Genomic DNA, 27419 nt, shown 5'->3' with positions numbered 1-27419 from the left:
TCACTCTTTCGGGCTGCAGTGAACAAAGTTAAATTAGCCTTAATTATTGCTGACCTCCGATAGGAGATGGCACTATAAGAAGAAGAAGAAGAAGTATAACTGGACACTGTTTGGATCGTTACATAAATATAAAGATAGGTCGGAAGCAATGACGCGTAGCGTGTTGATCCACCTAGGGCGGGCGGCGCGGGCTGGAGCCACGGGAACCCCGCACCTTGCCTGCCTTGCCGCAGTCTACCTCCGGCGCTTGAGTGGATATCACGTCTCGCTCGCCATAAAAACACGCGTATGCCGCGTAACTGAAAAATTCAACGTATGAATTAAAACCTATAAACCATCACATAAAACTAAGTGAAAAACATATTCTTTGTTCAGTGTTAGTGATTGGCGGAATATTGTAGTGAAAGTGTGCTTGTGAACGTCTTAAAAGCTCTTTCGGGCGGGATTTATGTAGGTAAGGATTTAGATAAGTAGCTTAGTTAGTTCCTTAGATTTACGTTTGCGTACGTTCTGTCTTTAGAGACGCACATTACACGTATATTTATTTGTTTATGTAATAAAACTACACGTATATAATCTCGAGATATTTTAGTTTTCTAAAACGCATCGCAGATTGTAAAATTTTTGCATTTTAATTGTTCAAATAAAGCGAATTAAAAATAAAACTTTTCTATTAAATTATTTTACAAATTCAGAAAGGAATAAGAAAGGGCTCATTATCATGATGGATTTTTTTTTTTAATTTTCAGTTTTTTCAGACTTACTGTAGTTTTTACAGCTTCGGTTTTAAGCTACATAATATGTATTACTTATGAATAATTATAGCGTCTATGTTATATTTTTTTGTTTTTTTTGTTACGAATAGGCTCCGAAACTACAGGACCGACTTTAAAAAATCTTTCACCAATGAAAAGCTACATTATCAGCGAGTAATCGGCTATATTTTATTGCTGTAATTTAACCTATATTACGGGAATGGGAACCACGGGGTCTACTAAGTACGTAATGTATTTGATTATTAAGTACTTAGTTAACTAAATGTATTCGTTCGAACTCGATTAAAGTACATAATATAAAAAAAAACTAAACAATGAGAACGCAAATTTAGAATAATAAATTATTGCCTTATCACTCAACACGAATTGATAAAAATGTTTTATTGTTGTGTTTTAGCTACATACCAGTACCAGTGCCTAATAACTGGGTCATCGTGGGTTAGAGATTCGGGTCAATTGTGATTTGCTAATCGGGATCGTCATCACGGTTTGTTTCGAAGCAAACGATGTTAAAATTATTTTGTGACCCTACTGACGTTCGATATCAATAGGCATTTTAGTCTAAGAGCCTGACATACCTATTGCGAACCTCGTCATTAGCAGTTCGTTAGCAAGGCAGCTAGACAGACGTGTTCTGGAGGAGAGACCAGACCAGATGGTCCGATAAGAAGGTATTGGAAAGTGGCTGGATGAGTAAGGCGTAGGATCATATGTGATGGCGCGCAGAAGTGAACGAATATAGGCTGAATGATGTTATCATAAAAAAACAACACTTTGTCTGACTATGGAATAGGCTCTTCTCGGACTTAGGTGCGTTTGGAACCCTCGTATCTTTATTTTAGACTTTACTTATCACCTAATTGTAACCTGGCAACTAAAATTGCTTGTAAAATAACCTAAACCATAAATGAAATTTGAATTTGAATGCAAGCCTCCTTTTTGCGGCCTTCGTGGCGCAGCGGAATGCGCGGTGGATTCACAAGATTCGTGGAGTTCCTGGATTCGATACCCAGTTGGACCGACTTAGGTTTTCCTAATTGGTCCAGGTCTGTCTGGTGGCAGGCTTCGGCCGTGGTTAGTTACCACCCTATCGGCAAAGGCGTAACAGGAACCGAGATCACGTTCCGGTGCGATGTCGTGTAGACACCAGAAGGGGAGTGCATTTTCATCTTCCTCCCAAGAAGTTAGCCTGCATCTTAGATTGCATCATCACTTACCATCAATATGAGATGAGTCAGGTGAGATTGTAGTCAAGTGATTTCTTGTAAATAATGAAAAAAAACTGTATGTTTAAGTATTAAAACTAGGAATAAGAGCTGACAAATCAACTTTTATCAAATGACAACGATTTATCTATCACCGACTCCTAGAGTAAAAGTTAAAATAATTTCGTGACGAACGTTTACGTTGGATATCAACAGGCAGTATATCCAAACATTTCACTGTCAGTATGTACTCGTACGAGTACAGACAGAGTTCCCGCATGAAACAAATTCAACAATTTCGTTTCTTTTTTGTTTTATTTCTTCCACGCCTACAATATTTTATACTATAGATATGTTTCGTTCCTATAAATTCACCACAAAAAGTGTTGCGAATTTAGCTACTCCACTGAGCGCACACATGCATAATTTTGTGTTAAATTTATTTATTTACTTATTTATTTATTAAAAAACAAAACATAAAAAGGTAAATTAAACGGACAACCACAAAAATCACAAAGATTTGACCTTGGTGTCCATCTGCAACTAAGCTTAATAATAACTTTAACTAGGTAATATTTTCTTAAAAGTAACTTTAACAATAATAATAAACTTTAACTATAATAATTAATTCCGTTATATATAGTTTTTACAGTTCCTAAACACACTACTCGACATTGTATACAATATTTAGGTAGGTATTATTTATTTCAATAACAGTTGTTGTTTACTATGCGACAAGTAGCCGCATTTGTTCCCTCAGCTTTGAAGCGCTAGTGCCATATCTCTATTACAAAATCTTTGGTTCACGGTAATTGTTTTATCAGAGACTAGCTGACCTGGTGGACTTTGTATATTAGAATTATTTTTACCAGCATTTTCATACGCTGTGCTTTGTGTCTATGTATAAAATCAAAAACACAAAATCGAAATTCGTTTATTTCAAGAATTTCGAAATTTCAGGTTTGAGTATTTGTTAAGATTCTACTACAGATTTAGAAGGCAGGTTCTGTTTTAAACTCAACTTTAATTTAAACTTTAATTTGTTCTTTTAGAATCATTATTCTTATATTATTATTTGTGTAAGTAACGTCCGTTGTTGATCACAACTAACATTGAGTTGACTATAAATTTAAATTTCCTCTTGTGAGCGTCTCATTTTTCATGTTCTAGTAACACATCTAACACTATTTAATATCATTGTTCTTGGAGTATTATTGTATTGAACATAGATCTAATCACACTAATATTATATATGCGAAAGTTTGTGTGTAAGTGTGTAAGTATGTTTGTTCCTCTTTTACGCTGCGGCCACTGAAGTGATTTGTCTGAAATTTGGAATGGAAATGGATTTTACTCTGGATTATCACATAGGCTACTTTCCATCCCGGAAAAATCCATGGTTCCCGCGGGATTTGTGAAAAACTGAATTCCACGCGGACGAAATCGTGGGTATTTGAATAAATTTCGAAACCGCCATGAAGCTTCACTGTGACGTGCCCATCCTGTGCCCATTCACCCTTTAACCGTCAATAAATGTCACAGCCAGACCTGACAGTGCCAGGTAAACCGAATGTTCGAATTATTACCGCATTATTGAATATCTGTCAATTTTACGTACATAGAACAAATTGACAAGTGGGAAGTATTAATAGTCTGTGTTTGTAAATATTTGTATGCTTAGTGTAAACCGGAGGTCCTAGGTTCTATTCCCAACTTAGATAGGTATGTTAATAAGAAATATAAATTTTGTTTTTATAGCTGTGTTTTCTTTTTCATCTTTTTGTTCAGCAACCCTACAAAGATAGCTGACGCAGCAATCAGCCATCATCATTATCGGCCTATTATAGCCCACTAAATTGCCAGTGGTGCTAACATGCGACCAATGAAGAGAAATATAGACAAAAAAAAATGTCGTCCAATGCTTCGGAGTTGTCCAAGTCCCATCTCTTTCGTACCAACGCAATGTGAGCGGTATTTCCGTTTTAAAATACGTAAACTTCGCTACGTCATAATTATAATGATGCGTATAAGGGAACACAATTTAAGATCTATTTACAAAAGACATATTTTTTACTCCGAAAATATTCATTTTAGAAGACATGATCCTTAGACATTTTTAATTAATTTTCCTTAAAGAATATATTTAATTTTCCTTAATGAATAACCCTAGAGCACAGTATACAAAGCCAAGAGTTATGGGAATTATTCTCGAGCATCCTGTATATTCGGTAGGTCTGAGAATAGGTTGTCTGTTTTTCAATTTATAAGGCAAAACAACGTCTGCCGGGTTAGCTAGTTATAATATACTCGTAGATCGAGACGAACTTATCGTATTTGATTTAAACTTATCGAGAATATTGAGGTCTGCAGGTGACGATGCTCTGTCGGTGAACTCAGAAGATAGATTGAACATTAAATCGAACTAGTGCCGTCTAGTGTTATTAATAACATACTATTTATAGATTAAATTCTAGTTTTATATTGTTCCCATTTATTTTAAGATTTATTTAACGTAATTGTTAGATCTTGTTTTAAAATTGTAAAAAAAATAAATAACTACATGAGTAAACAGCAAAGTTTTAAAAGCTAGTAGGTATATAGCCTGACCCAAATTATAATACGTCACTATATTCCGTTTCTTACTTTGTAGTTACTCACTATATTCCGTTTATTACAAATTTGTAGTTATATTAATTGATTATGAAACACGGCTAAAACTCAGTTTGGATCGTGCCGCGATGCAAGAACCAGCTCATGACTAAGGGCCCCGTATGGGTTCGAAACTAGTCGGGCATACTCCGACGTAATATCACGTGAGTTTTAGCCGTGTTTCATAATCAATTAATATGAATAACACTCACGATAGTTTAAATTCTAAAATTTGTAGTTACTTGAAAAACTAATACGTATGTACCTATTTAAAATTAATATTATATTTTTAAGATAAAATTAAAAATCCACTTAAATAATTTTCATATTTTTCTCTATACTTGTAGACGGTAGTATTTGCTAATACTTCTAGGTCAACGGAAAGTAAATTCCTACGTTATAAATTTTGTTTCATCTAAACAGCCCGCTAAATAAAAAATTGCACAGCCGGCTAAATAAAAAAACACCTAAAAATATAGTTATTTACGCAGGCTGTATAAAAAATATGTTACGTTATAAGCTACGAGTACGTATAGATAAAGTGATACGTACAGAAGATTGCACCCTTTGTCGCTAATGCCGCAGGGCATGGAAAACTGCGTACATTATTTACACACCAGCGAACATGTGAAGAGAATGTGGAACACATCCAATAAACTGTCACAGGGAATTGAAAACTTCGAGGCAGACTGGAACGAGTGGTTAGGGAAATGCTGTTAGCGGTATACCGATACATATATAAGAGAAAATACTATATTGGAGAAATAAATGAATACGAGCTGAACAATATTTTATACTAGCTGACGCCGCGCAGTTTTACCCGCGTGGTTCCCCTTCCCGTAAGAATATAGGGATAATATATAGCCTATAGCCTTCCTCGATAAATGGGCTATCTAACAAAGAAAGAATTTTTCAAATCGGACCAGTAGTTCATGAGATTAGCGCGCTCAATCAAACAAACAAACTCTTCAGCTTTATAATATTAGTATAGATTGGAGAAATAAATTAATACAATTGAACAATATTTTCTATTTAGTTTTCTATTTGTTGATAAAGGTTTTTCTGGGATAAAAACTAAAACATGCTCAAAAATTTCATTTTACTTACAGTGAAAGTCCCGTTAAAATTTTGTTCCAGAGATTAGAACAAATAGGCAGTCTGACATACGGAAAATAAAAAAATAAGTTCGTAAGTTTTAATTTTATTTTAAATTATTTAATAAATAAAATTAACATTATGATACGTGATAGCCCAGTGGATATGACCTCTGCCTCCGAATCTGGAGGGTGTGGGTTCGAACACGGTCCGGGGCATGCACTTCCAACTTTTCAGTTGTGTGCAATATAAGAAATTAAAAATCACGTGTCTCAAACGGTAAAAACATAGTGAGGAATCCTGCATACAAGATAATTTTCTTAATTCTCTGCGAGTGTGAATTCTGCCAATCCGCATAGGGCCAGCGTGGTGGTAAACTATTGGCCTAACGCCTTTCACTCTGAGAGAAGACTTGAGCTCAGCAGTGAGTGACTTGATATTCCAAGTTACAGTTAATACATACACATACATATACAGTTAATTTTAAATCACAAACAAACACTTCAATTTTGTTTATATTGTATTGATTAAACTACTCGTGTTTTATTTTACTAGATAGTCTTGCTACTCCAACCACTTGGACATGTTGTTCGTTGGTAGATAATTGACGTAAATATTCTACTATGATACGAGATAAGATAACGATTAGATTGTTTAAATATTTCTTTGCAGACGTCCGCGCCATCGTCTTTTGTTATAGTGCCTATTTTTAGTTCTGTTGAATTGAATATCGTCGTCATCAACCCATATTCGGCTCACTGCTGAGCTCGAGTCTCCTCTCAGAATGAGAGGGGTTCCTCTCAGAATGAGAGGGGTTAGGCCAATAGTCCACCACACTGGCCCAATGCGGATTGGCAGACTTCACACACGCAGAGAATTAAGATAATTCTCTGGTTATGCAGGTTTCTTCACGATGTTTTCCTTCACCGATTGAGACACGTGATATTTAATTTCTTAAAATGCACACAACTGAAAAGTTGGAGGTGCATGCCCCAGATCGGATTCGAACCGACACCCTCCGGAATCGGAGGCAGAGGTCATATCCACTGGGCTATCACGGCACTTGAATTGAATTGAATATAATGGAATATAATGTAACTTAGGTTTTCAGCTGAATGCTAAGCTTTAAGGGACATCTCTAATGACCTATAGAAAAAGAACCTAACTACCTTGACTCTATATATTACCGTCCATATTATTCCTTTTTTTTATTCTTTAAGTTAGCCCTAGACTACAACCTCACCTGATGATAAGTGATGATGCAATCTAAGATGGAAGTGGGCTAACTTGTATAGAGTAGGATGAAAATCCACACGACTCGTACGGGAACGTTAAATCGCTTGGCGTCTTTGCCGGTAGGGTGGTAACTATTGGCGGACAAAGCCTCCCACCGACCTGGAACAATCAAGAAAATCTCAATCGGTCCACCCAAGGATCAAACCCAGGACCGTCTTGTAAGTCCACCGACCACCACTGCGCCACACGGGCAGTCAAATTTCTTTTTGAAAGGGATTTCTCCCATAATGCAGCATCACTGTGGCTGAAATTATAGTCGCGTTAGATTTGTGCTTATACTTCAGGTTGACAGCGCAGTTTATTATGTAGAACCTATTTTAAGGCGGCATTGCATGATAGTGTTCAGATATTATCAGACCATTTTCAATTACCACCATAGCTCCAGATTTCTTTGCACCGATGCGGGTTGGGCGATTACTCCAATATACTGGGGAACTTACTCACTTTAGATCAGCGATTTGTTCCGGCCATTTATATCAAACAAAAGGTGAAACCCCCATTGAAATCCCATAAGCAGTATTTATGTGATATTAGAGAGACAGACTCTCTCATCATCGTCACAATTACGCAATATACGTATTTTTCAACCAAATAATATTGTATTGTGTCTCGAGAATGATTGAGTACTGAGGTCCATCTTCAGTCTTGTTTATGTTGTAGAGAGAGCCTGCGATAGCTAGACATGCCTCATTTTGTAGGCCGACACTTTGTCTATGCTCCTACCATGAGTAACCATGCCATCAGGTGAGATCGTCAAGTGCGAGCTTATTCCATGTAAAAAAGTACGATTATTATGGATCCAGATAGAATTTGGACTGTGGTACCTTAGAAAATTGGATCTGAATCCTCAATTTTAGAAGAAGCAAACGTAATTTATCGACAGGTTTAAACGGTCCAGATTCTCAATTGTCCAAGAAAAAAAAACCTTATTATTTTCAAAATTTTCAAAAAAATGCATTGTGCTATTTTCCAAAGCTTAAAGAAAGATAAAGAAAATTTATTTAACATACACATACACACACACATACGCAATATAGTTAAGATATTAAAAAACAGTAATTAAAATGAAAAGATAGAAAACGAAATAGAAAGATGATTAACAAAATGGCATCTACTCAGGACTACCTTAATCTCATCTTAAGAGCATATGCTGACAATGTTTCAGCCTTCACAAAATGAGGCATGTCTAGCAATCGCAGACAGGTCCATTATAAATGGCGAACAAAAATGACGGCGCGCTTTCAAATAAATTGAAATTAATCGCCGACGCATCAGCGGAAACGCAAACAAAGATGGCGGGGAGCAGGAAATCTGGTCACAATAATTTATTAAACGTTAGATAACGTTTTTTAAATGTTTTTGTTGTATCGCAGTTTATTTGCCGATTTGAGAATAATTTATCTTTATTTTATACACCACTAGCGGATGTTTTTGTCCGCGTGCAAGCTTAGGAAGGATTTTTCTACAAACTTTCATCCCTTTTTTCACTACCGTAACAGGTTAAACTACTTACTGTTTAAAGTGAACCGTTTGCCAATTTTCATAGTGTATTTAAAAAAAAAAATAAATAAATAAAAATAATTTATTTCAGTAACATTAATCAGTAACAAATAGTAAAAGGCTAGAGTCTTCTTTTAAGAGTTGTAAACTCCTGGCCGGTACTGTGTTGATATGTCAGTCAATTTCTTTGATAATAGTGATAAGTATTTGTATACATTAGTAGATTGTATTGGCTATTCATACAACTTTTTGAGTCCTGCCTGGGATATTATTGTGGATCTAATGAGATAAATCTAGACCAAGACGCCGTGAAAAATATTATACTTTTGTTGTCGACGTTTTTTTTTTATTCTTTACAAGTTAGCTCTTGACTACAATCTCACCTCAAGTAAGTGATGATGCAATCTGAAATTGAAGCGGGCTAACTTGTTAAAAGGAGAATGAAAATCCACACCCTTTTCGGTTTTTACACGGCATCGTACCGGGACGCTAAATCGCTTAGCGGTACATCTCTGCCGGTAGGGTGGTAACTAGCCACAGCCGAAGCCTCCCACCAGCCACGTGACGTGCAGTCAACCCGTACGATATGATAAGATGTGGAATGCCCTTCCGGCGCCTGTGTATCCTGACACGTAAAATTTGAACACTTTCAAGGGAATAGAAGAGTAAATAGGCATCTTCTAGGCAAGCGAGCCTAATCATCATTGCTTACCATCATGCATGATTATAATCAAGCGCAAGCCTAATATAATTATTACAAGTTTTTAAAAAATATGAATATTTTCGCGGTAGCGTCATAAACTGTACTAAAGATAAATATCCGTTTACGATTATTATCTGAAGATTCTTTGAAGTTTCGGAATCCATAATTATTTTTAATTTCTTACGATGAACGAGTGTCTGTTCCTATCATAAGAAAATCATTTTCAGTGTGTGTGTGTTTTGAAGATCTCCGTGGCGCAGTGGTATGCGCAGTTGATTTACAAGACGGAAGACCTGGGTTCGGTCCAGGTCTGGCTGGTGGGAGGCTTCGGCCGTGGCTATCTGCCACCCTACCGACAAAGACGTGCCGCCAAGCGATTTAGCGTTCCGGTACGATGTTGTGTAGAAACCGAAAGGGAGTGTGGATTTTCATCCTACTCCTAACAAATTAGAAGATGAAAATCTTAGATTGCATCATCACTTAGCATCAAGTGAGAATTGAGATTATGGTCAAGTTAAAAAAAAAATTAAAATAAAATGTTGACGACCTCTCTGGCGCAGTGGGTAGCGCTATGGTTTTCAACTGAGAGGCCCAGGTTCTATTCCCAGCTCGGGTCAGTTTAGTTTTTTAATATTTCTAAATTGGCTCGAACATAAAGCTTCTTTGTGGACTACGGAACCCTAAAATACATTTACAGAGATTGTACGCGATCAGTCGCTATCGTTAGTACTCAGTATTATGTCATGTGCGAATGTCCTCGGCTTTGATTATGTAAATTGAGATGGTAAATACATGATAATTATGTAAACCACGACGAGTAACTCGCATTGAATTGAAAATAGAGCATTCTCTGTAACAGTAAGTATATTTTATATCTTAAAATTATATTTTTGTTTAATTTGGTGAATAAGCTAGAGCTTAGCTGCAATCAGGCCTGTTGAAAAGCGATGATGCTGCCTATGATGGAATGCGCTTGCCTAGAAGTTACCTGTTTACTCGATTTACCCATATTTGTAGGTGATGGGGTAAATGGAAGCTGAGGAAGAGCATGAAAAGTTGATGGGTTATCTTTTTCTCTACTTTTCCTTTTTTATGGATGGTTGTTAGTTACTCTTTCACGCAAAAACTATTAAATGGATACGGCTGTTAGATGTTGAAATTAGAAATGAATATAGATTTTTGAGAATTTTTTAGAGAATTTGTGAAAAGTTCAATATTTGGCAGGCCTCTATACATTTTATTGAAGCTGCAATATATATAACTTGCAGATTCTGAATTCTTGCTTGGATATGAAGTTGAGTAAGGTGGTGCAGACGTACAATCAAATTATAAAGAGAATTTTATTTTTCTTTAAATTCAAAAATTTGATTCAAATTCATTTATTTCAAGTAGGCTTAATTTACAAGCAATTTTGTAAGGTCAGTGGGAGTTTTCATACTGTTACTATCGCGTTGACGTAAACGCGAGTTTATATGGAATTGAAACAGTTGTGTAGTAGTGCCACTAGATGGCGTTGTTTCAATTCCATATAAATTCGCGTGTACGTCAACGCGATAGTAACAGTATGAAAATATTGAAAACTCCCACTAGGCACACTGTTGACTATTTGTAGAGATTCTACCAACGATTCGGATTAATGTGTGTAAGCAAATAAGTCACATCCTCATTCCTCAGCCAGTCATTTGGCTTCCTAACAAAGGCTCGAATACCTTTAAGTAAAGGTATAAACTTTGAGTTTCTGTAGGTTTGTTACCTACTATCTCCGAAAGCCACCCTGAAACTCCATAGTTACTATATTCTCAATAGCTCAACGGTAAAGCCAAATTAATCACTGAGAGGTCCTGGTTCGATTTCCACTCGCCGGACTATTGTCGTACCCACACCTAACACAGCCTTCCCCACTAATTGGAAGGGAACAGGAATATTGGTTATATTAAAAGATATGGCAAATATTTTTTTTTATGTGACTCTTGTCCTATCATAATTTTACCATTCCGTACAATGATATTAAATACTGTTAGATGTGTTACTAGCGCATGAAAAATGAGGCGCTCAAAAGAGGCAACTCAATGTTAGTTGTGGTCAACAACGAACGTTATTTAAACAAATAATACCTAAATATCGTCTACAATGTCGAGTTGTGTGTTCAGGAAGTGTAAAAACTATATATACATAAATATATAATGGAATTACAGACAAAATTTTGCATGTGTACGCTCAGTGTTGTAGCCTATTATTCGGATACCTTTTTGCGGTGATTTTGTAGGGATGTAACCGATCTATAGTATAAAATTATCATCGGTTCCGTACCGTTACGTATGTTTCCACATGTAAAAAAACGTTTTGCAACATTTTTGAATGCACCTTGTATTATACGTATTTAGCTAGTTTGTGTGTATTCGGAGACTAGTGAACAATAAATTATGTATTAAATCCGCATATCGCATTCAAAGTACGAGTAGGTGTCGAATTTATTTTAAACGCGTAATCGCTACCCATACTAAGTATGTGGCACTTCCGCCTACAATCTACATACAACATCAAGTACATCAAAATCAACGTCATCAATATAACTAGTAAGTACTTATCTGCCTCCTTGTTCCAGTCCTTGGTTAGCCTATGTGGTTTGGGATCACGAGGTCGTGGGTTCGAGCCCTAAATCGAACTCTTATCTTTCTTATATGAAGTTTTCTGTAAAAAATTTCACTCCGAAGTTGGAAAATTTACACCTGTCCATCGAAGAGCACATTAAGCCGCCAGACCCGGTCATTATCTATGTTTGTGTTCATTAAAAGTTAAACATTTTTTTTTTTTTAAAGAATAAATTTAAAAGAATAAATGTAAGAAAACATTACCGCCAACCCGCATTTTAGCAGTTTGGTGGGTCTAAGCTCCATATACCGTTTTGGCAGTGCAGTTTAAGCAGTGGCGTGCAATTGATGGATGCAAAAGTGCTCTGCTTACCCCGAGGACTTTACAAACCTGTATTGGAGAAAGAAATTTCCATTTTGTACGTATCTACAGTGCCTTTAAGGAGGGAAGCAGAAATTTTTTGTAATACAAATAAGAAAAGAAATATCAAGAGTTTATCTCTTATAATGACGTTATTATAACCCACTGCTCGGTTTGCCTAATGACGGGAACTAATCCGAAGGCTGAGTCGGCGCCGAGCTGAATCTAGTTATCTCGTTATGTAATAATTTACCAAAGCAAGGAAGAATTGCCCTCATTTTAACAAACAAAATTGAAAAATAAAGGCTTTTGAAGGTTTATTTCATGCAACGTTGCACTCTCTGCCTAAGAACAACTACAGATGTTCCAATTAGCCATCCAATCAAAGAGTGGGGTGATTATGCAAGAAAAATCGTTGTTTATTGTTGCATGGCTTTAGTCATGAAAAGTTAATACCAAGCTTACTTTAATAATAATATCGATTATTGCGTGTTAGCCTTGCAACATAATTTAATGTAATTAAATTAATATAAATAATGTAGGGGAGACCGGGGCTGGTTGACCAAATTTCAGCTTAGACGCATATATTTTTTGAGTTTTAACATTTAGTACTATAAAAACCAAAACATCTGATAGGTAAACTATTAAGCTTTAAAAATCAATTTCACTAATCCCACAATCAATAACAATAAAGTGTATAGACATGATTTTGTAAAACAAGAAAAATTTGAGTCAACCTACCCCATATCTGGGGCAGGTCAACATTATCTCGGACTAGTTTTTGACAGATAGTCAACCTACCCCTATAGTCAACCAGCCCCGGTCTCCCTAATGTAATTTATCTTAATTCAGGGGAGCCTTCTTATTTTTGGTAGGTAAACATAGCAGCATCATTACTATGATTTGCAAACAATATCAAGATATCACACCTATTCATGAATTGTTTTTTTAATATTGGAGGACAGTTAAGTAACGACGCCCATACCAAAAAATTACACTGGAGACAGGTGCGAGCAACGATTTCAGAATTATAATATAATAGGTACTACTATAATAGGTACGAGTATTTTTTTAAGTCGAACCAACATTTAGACGTGCTAACAAGTTGCCTGCCATTTTAAAATAGACTGTAATGGCATGTCTGTAGACAGCGTAACGCCGGGAACTAATCTTATCTGCGAGGGTTGAGTCGCTCTGAATGGAATCTTATTATGTTCGTTACGTAATTTGCATTTGAATACCCCCTGTTTGTGCTTGTATGACTGTTAATACATCAGTAATTTGCTATTTACGTAGTTGGTAACAATAAATGAATGTTTAAATGCGAATTCAACATTTTATCTATATCCATATGGAAACTCTCTGTGTATAAAATTAAAAATACTCGTGTAATAGATCAATTCGTTCGTTATCAACCCATATTCGACTTACTGCTGAGCTCAGGTCTCCTCTCAGAATGAGATTGGCCTGCAATAGTCCACCACGCTGGCCCAATGCGGATTGGCAGACTTCACACTCGCAGAGAATTTAAGAAAATTCTCTGGTGTGCAGGTTTCTTCACGATGTTTTTCTTTAACCGTTTGAGACACGTGATATTTAATTTCTTAAAATGCACAACTGCAAAGTTGGAGGTGCATGCTCCGGACCGGATTCGAACGCACACTCTCCGAAATCGGAGGCAGAGGTCATATCCAGTGAGCTATCACGGCTCTCTTATTCTTATAATTATTATAAAGGGGTAAATTAGTTACTTTGTGAGGTTGTAGGGGGGGGGGTTGTTTTACTGTACCGATTTTGAAAATTCTTGTACTAGTAGACATATACGTCAAATTTTTAATAAAGATTCTAATGGAATACTTTCACTGGAAGATAGATATGTCAGTCAGTTACATAAGCTACTGTTTATCCCGAAAAAATCCATGGGATTTGTGAAAACCAGGGGTGTGATTCAGCTATTTTATACTCGTATATGTAATATCCATCTGTAACAAGTTTATTAGAATTGTACTTTGTTTCTATAAGATGCCAAAAACAAAATGTCACTAACAACGTACTTGCCATGGCAATGAGCGATGTCACATCGCTGAAACTCTACAGAATGCAGGGGCTCATTTTCACGCAAACGTAGTCACGGGCGTCAACTAGTCGTCGTTAAATAAACTTAAACAAGAATATGATATACTGCTATGAAATATTAAATTTCTTCTAAAACTTAGTCTAACTTAATTAAAGCTATCCGAGCTCACACAAAATTAATAAATGTCCCTTTCAAATAATAAACTTCGTCTCTACTTCTCAAAGGGGATACATTTTTAATAAAATGTGAACAAAGGAGTACCTATATCAGGAGGTATATCTCCAAAAACTCGAAGTAGGGCGAAGTAAATAAATGATGAGGTGGCACGGGTATAGCATGAGAGGGCGTGGACATTTTGGAGGGGGTGTTCAATAACGTTGAGACACTGTAATGTGCTCCTCTTACAGCCAGTTTCTTTATGTAAAGCTAAAGTAACAGTAAAGGTAGTAAGTAGTAAAGAAGACTTTATTTTTCCGTGATAAGACCGTCACTTTTGCTTTATGACGTTACTTTGACTGTTACTTACGATGAAGAAACTGGCCGTTAGTATTGATAACTTGCTTGTGAATGTTTCGCAATGCATCAAGAGTATCGTCTTTTTTCTGAATGAGAGATATCCTAATTCCTGACAACCTGTACCTATGTAGAATTTCAGTTGAGTATCAATATATTGAATTTTGATAGGTATATAAACAATGTTTAAAACAAATTTCAAATAATAGTTTTGAAATTTAAATAGGAGTATAAATTATCAAGTTACAGGTTAAGGAAAAATGCTGATTTCTTTTGATTGGTTTACTTTATCATAATATAATATAGCTGAACTACGACTATCTAAATCACTTCAGCTTTCAAAAAAACGCAACATAATTTGTCTATTCTTTTAGTAGCTCCTACACCACATACAGACAGAGACATTATGTCAATCTTTATTTTTACGTAGTTTAAAAATAAAGAACGAACAATAATTCCCCTAATTACGAGCCCATCTAATTATAATAATCATAACATAAAAATGTTTTATGTTTTTATAATAATTAAATAAATAATAAATAAATTGAGAATACCATTAGGACATAAACGACATTAAAAATATTTTAATAAAATGAAGTTTTAAACAGTATTATTTTATCACAAACGAAAACTACTAAATTCCACGTGGACGAAGTCGCAGGTGCGGACGCCTGCGACTTCGTCCACGTGGAATTTAGTTTTTCACAAACCCCGCGGGAACCATGTATTTCTTCGGGATAAAAAGTAGCCTATGTGTTAATCCAGAGTAAAATTTATTTTCATTCCAAATTTCAGCCAAATCGCTTCAGTAGCCGCTGCACAAAGGAAGAACAAACATACACACTTACACACAAACTTTCGCATTTATATATTAGTGTGATGTGATGTGAAGTGTAACGTGATGTGTTGTGATGTGATAACTCGTACTGTAGGTACTCATATTATAATGTAGAACACCATTCGACTTTGATCAAACACCCCTTCTAAACAGCCTGCGGGCTCTAGGAGCATCACATCAATTATGTACGGGGTACGGGAATAGGGAGTGCTTTATTTTAGCCACGATTCGTAATCAACGTGGGATTAGCCCGCTATTGTGTTGAATGCGGTGGCTCTACTGCCAACTGAACTCGTAAAAGCAAACCTTAATCAACGTATGATCATTAGCTTTAGGATAACTAACAAGGAAATAATAAATACTACGTAGCACGTGATAATATATTACTAGTGTTAGCTTTTAGCGATGTCTGTTCTGTGATATTACTTATGTTGTGTAACGCAAGACGTAAAATATCCAGCATCACAATTGTATTGTAATCGTACCTCGTAGTGATTTGCAAGTGTAGAAATGTGTTTCATAATATAACTCACTTGCTCCAAAAATTACCATTCACTCCAGTGTTTTCTTAACCATGTCTGTACCAAACCAAATTAGAAGCGATTTTCGTCCACCTCTACCATCTGTTTTTTGATGAAATGTTAATTAAAAGGTTACCTAAAACCTAGCCCAAGTATCAATCATTCAAATAGTTAATAATGGTTAAAAATAGTTCAGCCAGGACTATTTTCATAGTACACTGGGACGACAGACCGACACAACCGGAAAGAGAAATTAGACGCAGGTCCAATGCTTTACGTACTCTCCAAGGCACTAGGATGTACCAAGACCATCGATTGCCCAAGAGCTACTTTTGTCAATGTTAAGCAATGATATACCTATCTGGGAACAACAAAGGACAATGGTCTATTTCCAAACAAATTTTTGCTGACATTTTTTTTAAGCGTCTATGAATGAAAAAAATATAAAATAATAGATAATTTTTTTCTTAACAATTTATTCTTATGGTTTAATATTATGTGAAGTCTGGAATTCGAGATATTTATGTTTGAAGTTTTAGAGGTTATGTTTTGTCAACAACGAATAGAGACCTACTTTTTAAATTGAAGTCTTAATTATTCCATGATTATGAAGCCGGGTATATGGGTTCGATCGAAGAACACAAAAAGTAGGTTTGATCCCCATTTTTCTCTTAGACATGGATAATATACATACTTTATAAAAATGAACCTTCCTAATTAAATCTAAAAACCAACGTGGAATTTAATACAATAGTGTTTTAAGTCAGTAGTTTAGCGGGAGAATCGGTGTCCATAAACATAAGCGGTCGTTAAAAAAGAATGTAGGTACAGAAAATTAGTTGATAAGTATCGAAAAAATGCAACAAGATTTACAAGACGCTTAAGTACGCAAAACAACGAAATTACGACGTGATGTGACAACTGACTGACAGTTCACAGTTGAATTGTTAGTACATGACTTGTCATAGGAACACGTAAAAGTATCGATACTTTATAGTATAGATTAATGATTATCGATCTCATTCCGATACTGTTATTTTTGTAATCAATAAGTAATCTTCAGGAAATTACTTACTATTTTTACTTACGTTTTACCTTTATTTAAAATCATGACGAACATACTTAAACGATAAATACGTTTGTAAACACTTGTTCCTTTCCTTTGATTATTAAAATATATCATATGGCTTACTGTTGGTAATAATTGTTATTAACATGTTTGACTATTATATTTTGTTTATTTTATTACTTAAATGTAAATTGCCGCCATTTAAGAGTGAACTTTAGCAAAATTTTGTCATGATTAGAAATAAGTAATTTAAATTAAATAGGTGTACCTATTGCATTTAAATTAATTACTATTACTTGTTTGAAAATCAAAATATTTTATATATATTTCAAAATAATTATATTAATTCGTTATAAATATTAGTTTATATGTTTGTTCTACTGAAATTAAACTGATGTCATTGAATACGTGTAGTTCAATGACGATATTTTATTCGATTCGATACTGGCTTTTCGGTATCGTGCGCGTCCCTAGTTGTCCGATATATGCAATATTGGTATAAATAGTATGATTGCCATACTCAATTATTTAAATGTAATTGATGTGAATATATTTTAGTTTTTGGACTTAATTAGACCTTTTGCTCTGTTTCAAAAAATTAAATAAATTATTTTCTACAAACTGTAATAGTTTACATTAGTAGACGCTTATGAATTCTATCAACAAACACCAGACCATTGTCCTTTGCAGGCTCGGTAGCATTCTCTAGAGTTATCGTATTAAAAAACGCTGTGATTTGACATTACGGTCACTGTGTTCTGGTATATTTCTAACACCAGTTAATAGTGCAGCGTTCGGTCGAGAGCCAAATTAATGCCTCCTTCTTCTTCTTTATTGTTTTTTGAACTGGCAAACCTGCACAAAATGCAATTCTTCTTCGAGAAAGGAGACCCGAAGAAGATGACTACAAACGATAAGAATAATGTGATTCGAGTTTGTCTATATGTACACACGGCTGAAAGTGAGCAGTCTTCAATCAGCGGCTAACATTGCGTCACTTAAAAAACTCCCTAAGGCACGTTAAGAAAGTATCTACTATATATATATTTGTTCTTTGGAACGAGCGTTTAGACAAAGGGTGGAATTGTTTTTGAGGAAACAAACCCTGAAAACTCACAAAGAAATAAATAGGGGAAATAATTATCCTTTTAGACTGAAAAAGGCGTGCCTTCTTTTAGGTAAGTAAGTATAAATGGTGTTTCAATAAAATTATTTAGTTTCAATTAATATTATTAACCCATTTATTGTTTAAGTATTCAGTCAATAATAAGATCTCTCAGTTAAATTGACAAACAAAACATGTTAAAAGACATGGCCATTAAAATTACCAATTTCGCTGTCTAAAAGGTACATTATTTAATAAAGGAACTATAAAAGCATTCTTTAAAAAAAATCATCATCATCATCATTATTAACAACCCATATACGGCTCACTGTTAAACACGAGTCTCCTCTCAGAATGAGAGGGGTTAGGCCTCAGTCCACCACGCTGGCCAAATGCGGATTGGCAAACTTCACACACGAAGAAAATTCTCAGGTATGCGTTTCCTCACGATATTTTTCCTTCACCTCTTGAGACACGTGATATTTAATTTCTTAAAATACACATAACTGAACTGTTGGAGGTGCATGCCCCTGACAGGATTCGAACCTACGCTTTCCAATTCGAAGGCAGAGGTCATATCCACTGGGCTATCACGTCTCTCTATACATAGTAGTAGTAATAACTATAGTGCATACCAGCGGCGAAGAGTTCATGCAAGCCGCTTCCCGCCGGGTTACTTTTAAAAATCCATGCATATTCATTGTTGTACTGTATCTAGATCTATGAGAAACCGGAGTTTGTATCACGCTGTATGAATTTCCTTTTCTTTGAGACGGCTTACCTTCATCTTAATTCCATCCTTCGCCACTGGTGCATACACTAGCTACAAACCTTGTTCACGCCACTGCTATGCTTACAAGACTTGCCATCACACTCATGACGAAAAAAAACATTATGAAAATAAAAGTAAACAATAAACATCGCGACCCCACGATGTTTGTAGAGCCTGATACGTCACGCTTGGTGAATTCGTTGTACAAACAACATAATATATTCGGGCCATATACAAATTGATAATTTACATTTTATAATTTGACTTCATTTAAATTATGAATACAAATGAATGGAAATTAATCTTAGTATAATTGAAGCCTTAATAGCTTCACGGTTTACAATCCAAACTTTGGGAGAGGTCCTGGATTTGATCCTCGTCTGCTGGAATATTACCCGCTCTACAGACGTTCAGTTTTAACTATGCAGTTTTAATTAAATCGTCCGTATGTAGTGTTTGTCAGTTTTAACTGAACGTACAGTTTTTTTTAATGATTTTGATTGAAATTTCGATTAGATAAAATTGTACAGTTAAAACTGAAAGTATGTATGGTTATCATGCCCAGTAAAATTTTGTATCTTGTAATTTTGTATGTAATACTTTCACATTTATGTAGTACATATTTTGACGTATATTTTTTTACTGAATTCTTGAAAATTATAGAGCCTGCACAGCATGCATATCTCATTTTATGAAAACTGTTAGATCAGCCTGAGCTCCTAACATGGGTAACTACATTAGCTAAGAATTTCTGACTGTAGTGACTCTGTTAGGAGGGACTTTGAAGATCCCAGACTCTCAACCCAAAAGTACGAAACTAACCGTCGAAGTATTTGATCAGCCAACCAACCTGCGTCTACTTTCATATCCCCTCTTCTTTAAGGAGGAAGGTCTGTTAAAATAAACATCAAATCAATTGCGATATGTCATCTACCTTCTGAACGATAGCAAAATTAGCCTGCTGGTCCTGTATTGGGCTCTTAAAAAAGGTTAATAATGATACATAATAAATCTATTAAATTTTCTAATAAATATCCTTAGTAAAACAAACAAAGTCCACAACTTTAAAAATTCAACCCAAAAATGTCGCAAAGATGTTTCCAAATTGATAAACCATTAGGCGTGCAATTAGGCCTCCGCTAACAAAGGTCGAACGGATTCGTCAGTTTTAGACTTATTAATTAGTTCGGCCCGATAAATTCTTCAGCGGTTTTTCCGACGAAACTTAGAAACAAATTTCTTAAGGTCCCCGGTCACCCGACAGGGTGTGGATCCACAGGGTGTGGATTCGAATCCGATCCGGAACATGTACTTCCAACTTCAGTTGTGTGTATTTTAAGTAATTAATTATCACGTGTCTCAAGCGATGAAGGAATAACATCGTGGGGAAACCTGCATACCACAGAATTTTCTTGATTCTCTGCGTATGTGAAGTCTGCCAATCCGCATTGGGTTAGTGTGGTGGACTATTGGCCTAACCGAGCTCGAGTCTCCTCTCAGAATGAGCTCGAGCTCGGCAGTGAGCCAAATAATATAATATTTAGATGTTGATAACGATATTTAGAGTATCATCATCATCGTCATATCAGCCGATAGACGTCCACTGCAGAACATAGGCCTTTTGTAGTTACTTCCAAACATTACGATCCTGAGCCGCCTGCACTCAGCGAATCCCTGCGACTCGCTTGATGTCGTCAGTATACCATTGTACCAGTCCGATAATAAATTAGTCCACTGATAGTTAATTTTAGCCGATCTAACCGATCTTTTCCCATTGTTAAGTAAAAATATTTAAAACATTTTTCTTGTAGCTTTGAAGGTCTAGTTATTCCCCCAGTTAACACCAGGTTTTTATTTCATTATTACATATGCCTCACATCAATGTTATTTTAATAAACATACTTTTAGAATTGTAACATCGAATAAAAATGGCGATGGTACTCGGCGGGAGGAAAACGTAAGAGCCTTGCAATCCAACCTCACTTCAAAGTATCAAAAGAATTCTTGTAAAATCCTTTGCTAGCAACATCAAAAGCATAACATATAAAAGTTAAATAAATGGAATAGTTTCCGGAAATATCCAAGAGAAACATTAGCAAATATTATTTCTGTATTTATAAATACAGAAATAATAAACTATTGGAAAATGTTGTGGAAAATCAGCTATTCGAATGTTCTACTATATCTACTCGTAAATAGTTGATGGATCAAGCAGATGGCTCAACTAACATCAAGTGAAATGTTATTTCCTATACCAACACTTGGCAGAATACAGTAGCTAGAAATACCTCAAACGATGCTAAACTCCTTTCCTAAACCTGAAAAATCCTCGTGGACACTCGTGTTGGGTAGTGCCTGACTTTTATAAAACCCATTCTACCTTCTAAATACTGGTGTCCCTGCCATAGTGACTACAAAACGTAGCGAGTCTCTTTTACCTCCCATTCTCTCCTTCATTCTTCTCCTTGATCTTGATTATGACTTCCAGAAAGTTCTTAGCTACATTTAATTTCTCACTGCATTCCAGTATTTTATTGATTAGATTTTCTACTGTCAGCTCTTGTCACAGCCCCTTCGTTACTTCCTTTCTTTCAGCTCGAAACCGTGAACAGTAAAAACATAGTAGGTATGTACTGCATAGGTGTTAAGACTAATTTGTTTGTAATTTAACCAGATCACACCAATGCTGGGTAATTGGCGGCAGATTAATCAGAGGTGTACTATTTCCCCTGTCGAACTATCTCTATCTATCTCAAAGAGCTCTTGATTCATGTAAACTATGACGAACTATTTAGTTATCAATTCTAAAGAACTACCCTACTTTTACTTATTTTAAATACATATGTAGAATCAGACATACATTGCAAACAAACATGACGCAAACGAAAGTTCGTATCCACGATTTAGCAGCAACTTGGAAAGATCAAAGGATTATAGATTACACATCTTATCGGTCGTGCAAAGTCGTTCTGAGCCGAGCGAAATCTCTTTCCAAATATTTAATGCTAAAATGTTACGAAAAACGTACAACGCTGACCAGAATTAGCAATGTTAGGTCATTTACAGAGGACAAACATTCAAATATTGATTTTTCTTTAACTAGAAATAGATCTTTTGCATTGTAAAAAAGATATCTATTAAAAATATTTAATTCTAGTAAGTAAAAAATGTTTTAACATGTAACACTCAAACTCAAACTAGGGTTTATCTATTTTAGTTAGTCGTATGTCCAACTTACATCAGTACCTTTTTTTGTATACTTTATTGAAAAACATATTAATAATGAAATTAAAATAAATTAAATCTAAGAATTAACAGTACAATTTAAATTCATCAGTATTTCATTTTCACCGAAGATACCTAAGTATAAGCATACCGAAATTTGAGTCCATGCTAATTCAAATTTAGCATCCAAGATTTCTGTAAACGGCAAGTAAAATGAAAGTTTTTAAAAAAGTATGTAAAAATAGATTAAAAAGAACGTCAGTTAGGAAAAACAGCACCGTTTGAAAATCTTGAAAATGCATATTTTCGCAATGTATTCAACATAAAACTGAGAACAATTCCTCTGAATTTCCTATCAGTTTCGCTCTAGCGAATTTCTATTTAAATCTTCAAAAGATGCATTTCAGAAAACCATTCTCATGGATGCACTGCATCCCTGCATTAGCAATAAAACTAAAATAGAAATTCAGGATTCGTGTTTGCATACACCAACGAGTAGGCATAATATGTTATCCATATATTTATCTATTTATTATACCTACATACCTGCACAGGTATAGATGGTGGTTGGACTATGTGGTAATCTATAGACTAACGAGTATAATGACTTTTTTATATTTTCTTCAGCATAATATTAAAAAAACTATAAACAATGACCTTGAAATTTTCTTCGATCTTTTTTTTATATTTAGACAAAATCTATTACATAAATTCATATACCCAGAGAATTAAAAAAAATCTCTGGTATGTAGGTTTCCTGACGATGTTTTTCCTTCACCGTTTGAGACACGTGATATTTATTTTCTTAAAATGTACATAACTGAAGAGTTGGAAGTGCATGCCCGGACCGGATTCGGACACACCCTCCGGAATCGGATAGTTATGTTAATACCACCACTATTTTTCTGTTTTATAACACACTGTCTATCTAGATCTATATATACACTTCTATCTATACTAATATATAAAGCTGAAGAGTTTGTTTGTTTGATTGATGGAACGCGCTAATCTTAGGAACTAATGGTCCGATTTTAAAAATTCTCTCAGTGTTAGATAGCCCATTTATCGAGGAAGGCTATAAATAGCTAAATTTGTAAATTATCCCCGTTAACGTCAGCTAGTGTTTTATAAAATCAAAGTGTTTTATATTATAAATCATTTATTTAAAGATTTCAAGTATTCGTAGGCTAATATTTACAAGCACTTTTGAAACGTCTAGTTTGATTATTTGTAAAGACCCTATAACCGTACTTACTACATAGATACGTCATTAAATTTCCACAAGGATTGGGAAGGATTATTCCGCTTTGATTTCTAAATCCTCACTACGTGTGAGATGTATGCGCAATTCACGCTTAGTTACTTTTATCGTTGAATAAATATGAAACATCTCGGAGGCCTTATCTTGCAGGTATTCAAATATTACCACGGCGCTGTTGCGTAAAAGGCTTGTTTGTTTTGTATCTTTGTTAGGATGTTATGTAGGGAGAATTATACTATACTAGCGGACGCCCACGCCGCGTGGAATTCAGTTTTTCACAAATCCCGCGGGAACTATGGATTTTTCGGGGATGAAAAGTAGCTTAAGTGTTAATCCAGAGTAAAATCTATTTCTATTCCACATTGCAGGCAAATCGCTTTAGTAGCCGCAGCGTGAAAGAGGAACAAACATACTTACACACACACAAACTTTCGCCTTTATAATATTAGTGTGACTACCAGACGCCCCGTGGTTTTACCCGCGTACAGGGGCGTAGATACCGCCGTATCAATTCATATCAATGATACGGGGCCCCCGGACTGCAGAAGCCCCTTACGTGTGAAAGCAAAAATTAGTATAGTGTAATCCACAATCTCACTTAATCTGGTGCTTCGCGGAAAAAATCATAAAAAAACTAGAGAGTTGAGAGGGACATTCTTGACATTCGTATGCTACAAAGAATCAATATGTCAAGTATACATTATCAACCCATATTTGGCCCACTGCTGAGCTCGAGCTCTCCTCTCTGAATGGGAGAAGTTAGACCACCACGCTGGCCCAATGCGGATTGGCAGACTTCACGTACGCAGAAAATCAAGAAAATTCTCTGGAATGCAGGTTTCCTCACGATGTTCTTTCTTCACCGTTTGAAACACATGATATTTCCTAAAATGCACACAACTGAAAAGTTGGAGGTGTGTGCCCAGGGTTGGATTCGAACTGACATCCTCCGGAATCGGAGGCAGAGGTCAAATCCACTGGGCTATCACGGCACTATTTCTATGTCAAGTATAATAGCATTGAATCTTGGGCATTAAAGATACTTTGTAAGCGTGGTAGATTACCACGTGTAGATACGTGGATAGCGAGGAAAAATAGGAAGCAGTTTGTTAAAGTGGGAACTAACCTCGTTTATTTCGACCTACCCACCGTGATCTTATTAATCCTGCTCTCTGGACCGCGCCTGAGTGCTCTTGTAGTTCTTGAATGCCGGGCCTTGTTACAGGCAAAGAACAATCGAATAACGTAGAGAGCGAAACTTTATCAACGCAGTGAGAGCTCTGTAATTGAGTGAATACTTAAATAAACACTAGCTAACCCGGTGTTTTGCCATGCAATTTGATTTTCATACGATTTTTTATAAATTATGACTAAGGAATGGGGGGATATGAAAGAAAAATACAATAGGTTTTATGCGACCTAACTCGCACTGCCTCGTCACTAGGCGTCCATTTGTCGTCGACAGGTGGACCACGGGTGGACGCCGCATTGTCCACCAGTGATCCTCGCGTTGTCCACGAATTTCCGAGAGCGATCGAGGCGATCCGGTGATGGCTACATCCGTGTAGTGAGCGCGTGCCCATACAAATCCATACGAAGAATATCATCCCGGGTGGGTCTAATGAGCTACGACCTTCAAATTGTCAAATCGTTTAGCCGTGGCTCGTAGATATTAGATGATAATTTTAAAAAGCGACAAATTTATTGTTTTTTTTTATTATTTGCCGATCCGACAGAGAATCCTCTACGCCCGTTTAACCCTGAAACTAGCGTATGCTCAGAAGATATTGACTCTGCAATTAGTTTTTCGCGTAAAATAGCAAAATAAATAAGTCAGTAGTCTATCTTTTTACTCCGCTCTGTGGAACAGGACGCAATCAAGACATTGATGTCGCAGTAACTGTTTTATATTATCTCCCTAGTTGTTGGAACTATATTCTAGTTAAATAAAATGGTCTAATCTAATCATTAATAATAGCCCAAGCATCAGAGTGACCGAGGCAAATGTATTATAAGATATAATTTTAGGAAAGATTTTTTAAATTTAGACAGACAAAATTAAAAAAAAACTGCCCAAGTGCGTGACTGGCCACGCGCAGCGTAGGGTTCCGTAGAATAAATTAGCAGTTTAAACCCTTATTTAATGCACAAAAATACCGATAACGATACCCTACACTATGGAATACACGAAAAAAAAATCATCCTCATTTCGCATCATCATTTACCATTTTAAATAGACGAAATTAATATGTATTTTACCGTTAAATTGTATAATACGTTAGTTTACAATCTCACTCGCGATGTTGTAATCTGTCGTTATATTGTGAACTGAACATACCTACTGATTACAATTTAACGTGTTATTTTTCGGTATATTATAATCTATCAAAGTGTAATCGTTAAATTGTCAATCAGGATAAATTTACCATAGAGTTCCAAAAAAATTACAGCGGGCATAATAAAAATAGTATAAACAAAAACAAACACAACAAAGAAAAAAGAAAAAGAACGAAAATCGGAGGGGTGGCAAGTGCGTTTAAACACTGTTCTTCCATTAGTAAATTGTTGTTATTGTTAACTATTAGTATAATTTTGTCAAATCTAGTTAGGTTAGGTTAGAACTTAAAAATTCGGGTTAGGTTAGAACTTAAAACTTAGATCAGTTTTTAGGTATTGTAAATCTATCTATATCTATACTAATATTATAAAGAGGTAAAGTTTGTAAGTTTGTAAGTTTGTAACAATTTTTTGAAATGGGGTAATCTTCGGAACTACTGGGCAGATTTTAAAAATTCTTTCACCTGTAGAATGCTACGTTATCGGGGAGTGCTATAGGCTACTTTTTATATTTCTATCATATATAACTACTAAGATATCGCGGGTTTTCTCTTACAGGTCAGACCGAAAAACTTACATATTCGCATGCGCTGCCTCAACCATTGCGTATAACTGAAATAAATGTATAGAGGCTTTTTGAACCTTTAAAAGTTCTACAAAAAAGTCCGCGACACCATATATCTATCTTTTATATTTTAGCAGATATAGTACCTTAAGTACTTTAATAAATTATTTAAATTTTAAACTAAGGTTTACGTCATTATTTACACAACTAAACTTAAATTCTTATCAAAATAAATGATTTAATAATCACAAGGATATTATAGAGATAAGATTTGCCCTTTACAGTATGTTAATTAGTTATATAGTTTCGGAGATAATACAAAATTTCTGAAAGTCGCAGAAATGCCGCTATATGACGCCCCGCGGTTTCAATTACGTAGTTCCCGTTCCCGTATGAATATGAGGACCAAACATAGCCTATGACACTCGCAAATAATGTTGCTTTCTATTCTTAAAAGAATTTTCCAAATCGGTCCAGTCGTCATCATCAACCCATATTCGGCTCACTGCTGAGCTCGAGTCTCCTCTCAGAATGAGAGGGGATTGGCCAATAGTCTACCACGCTGGCCCAATGCGGATTGGCAGACTTCACACACGCAGAGAATTAATATAATTCTCTGGTATGCAGGTTTCCTCACGATGTTTTCCTTCACCGATTGAGACACGTGATACTTAATTTTTTTAAATGCACACAACTGAAAAGTTGGAGGTGCATGCCCCGGACCGGATTCGAACCCACACCCTCCGGAATCGGAGGCAGAGGTCATATCCACTTGGCTATCACGGCTCTTCGGTCCAGTAGATCCAGAGATTACCCCCGACAACCACACAAACTTTACCTCTTTATAGTATTAGCATAGAAGTCGCTTGGGAAGTTATAGTCTTTTGGTCATTGCACCACGCACAAAAGGCTGGACCAATTTTGCTGAGGGTAGGGATAGGATAGAGGTAGGGAAGGGGT

General features: G+C 35.7%; 1 protein-coding gene across 1 annotated transcript in view; it reads left to right on the top strand.

The window, feature by feature from the left end:
* The first annotated feature begins 244 nt into the window (after positions 1 to 244).
* LOC112048843 (protein qui-1) overlaps positions 245 to 27419 on the top strand; it is a 149873-nt gene continuing 122698 nt past the window's right edge. Inside the window, exon 1 of the mRNA XM_024086525.2 lies at positions 245 to 454. The gene's annotated coding sequence lies outside the window, so the exon portion shown is untranslated. The remainder of the gene's footprint in view (positions 455 to 27419) is intronic.

Source organism: Bicyclus anynana, chromosome 7, assembly GCF_947172395.1.
Source record: "Bicyclus anynana chromosome 7, ilBicAnyn1.1, whole genome shotgun sequence".
Classification (NCBI taxonomy): Eukaryota; Metazoa; Arthropoda; class Insecta; order Lepidoptera; family Nymphalidae; genus Bicyclus; species Bicyclus anynana.
The sequence above is the reverse complement of the archived record's forward strand: the minus strand, read 5'-3'. Positions and strand labels throughout refer to the sequence as shown.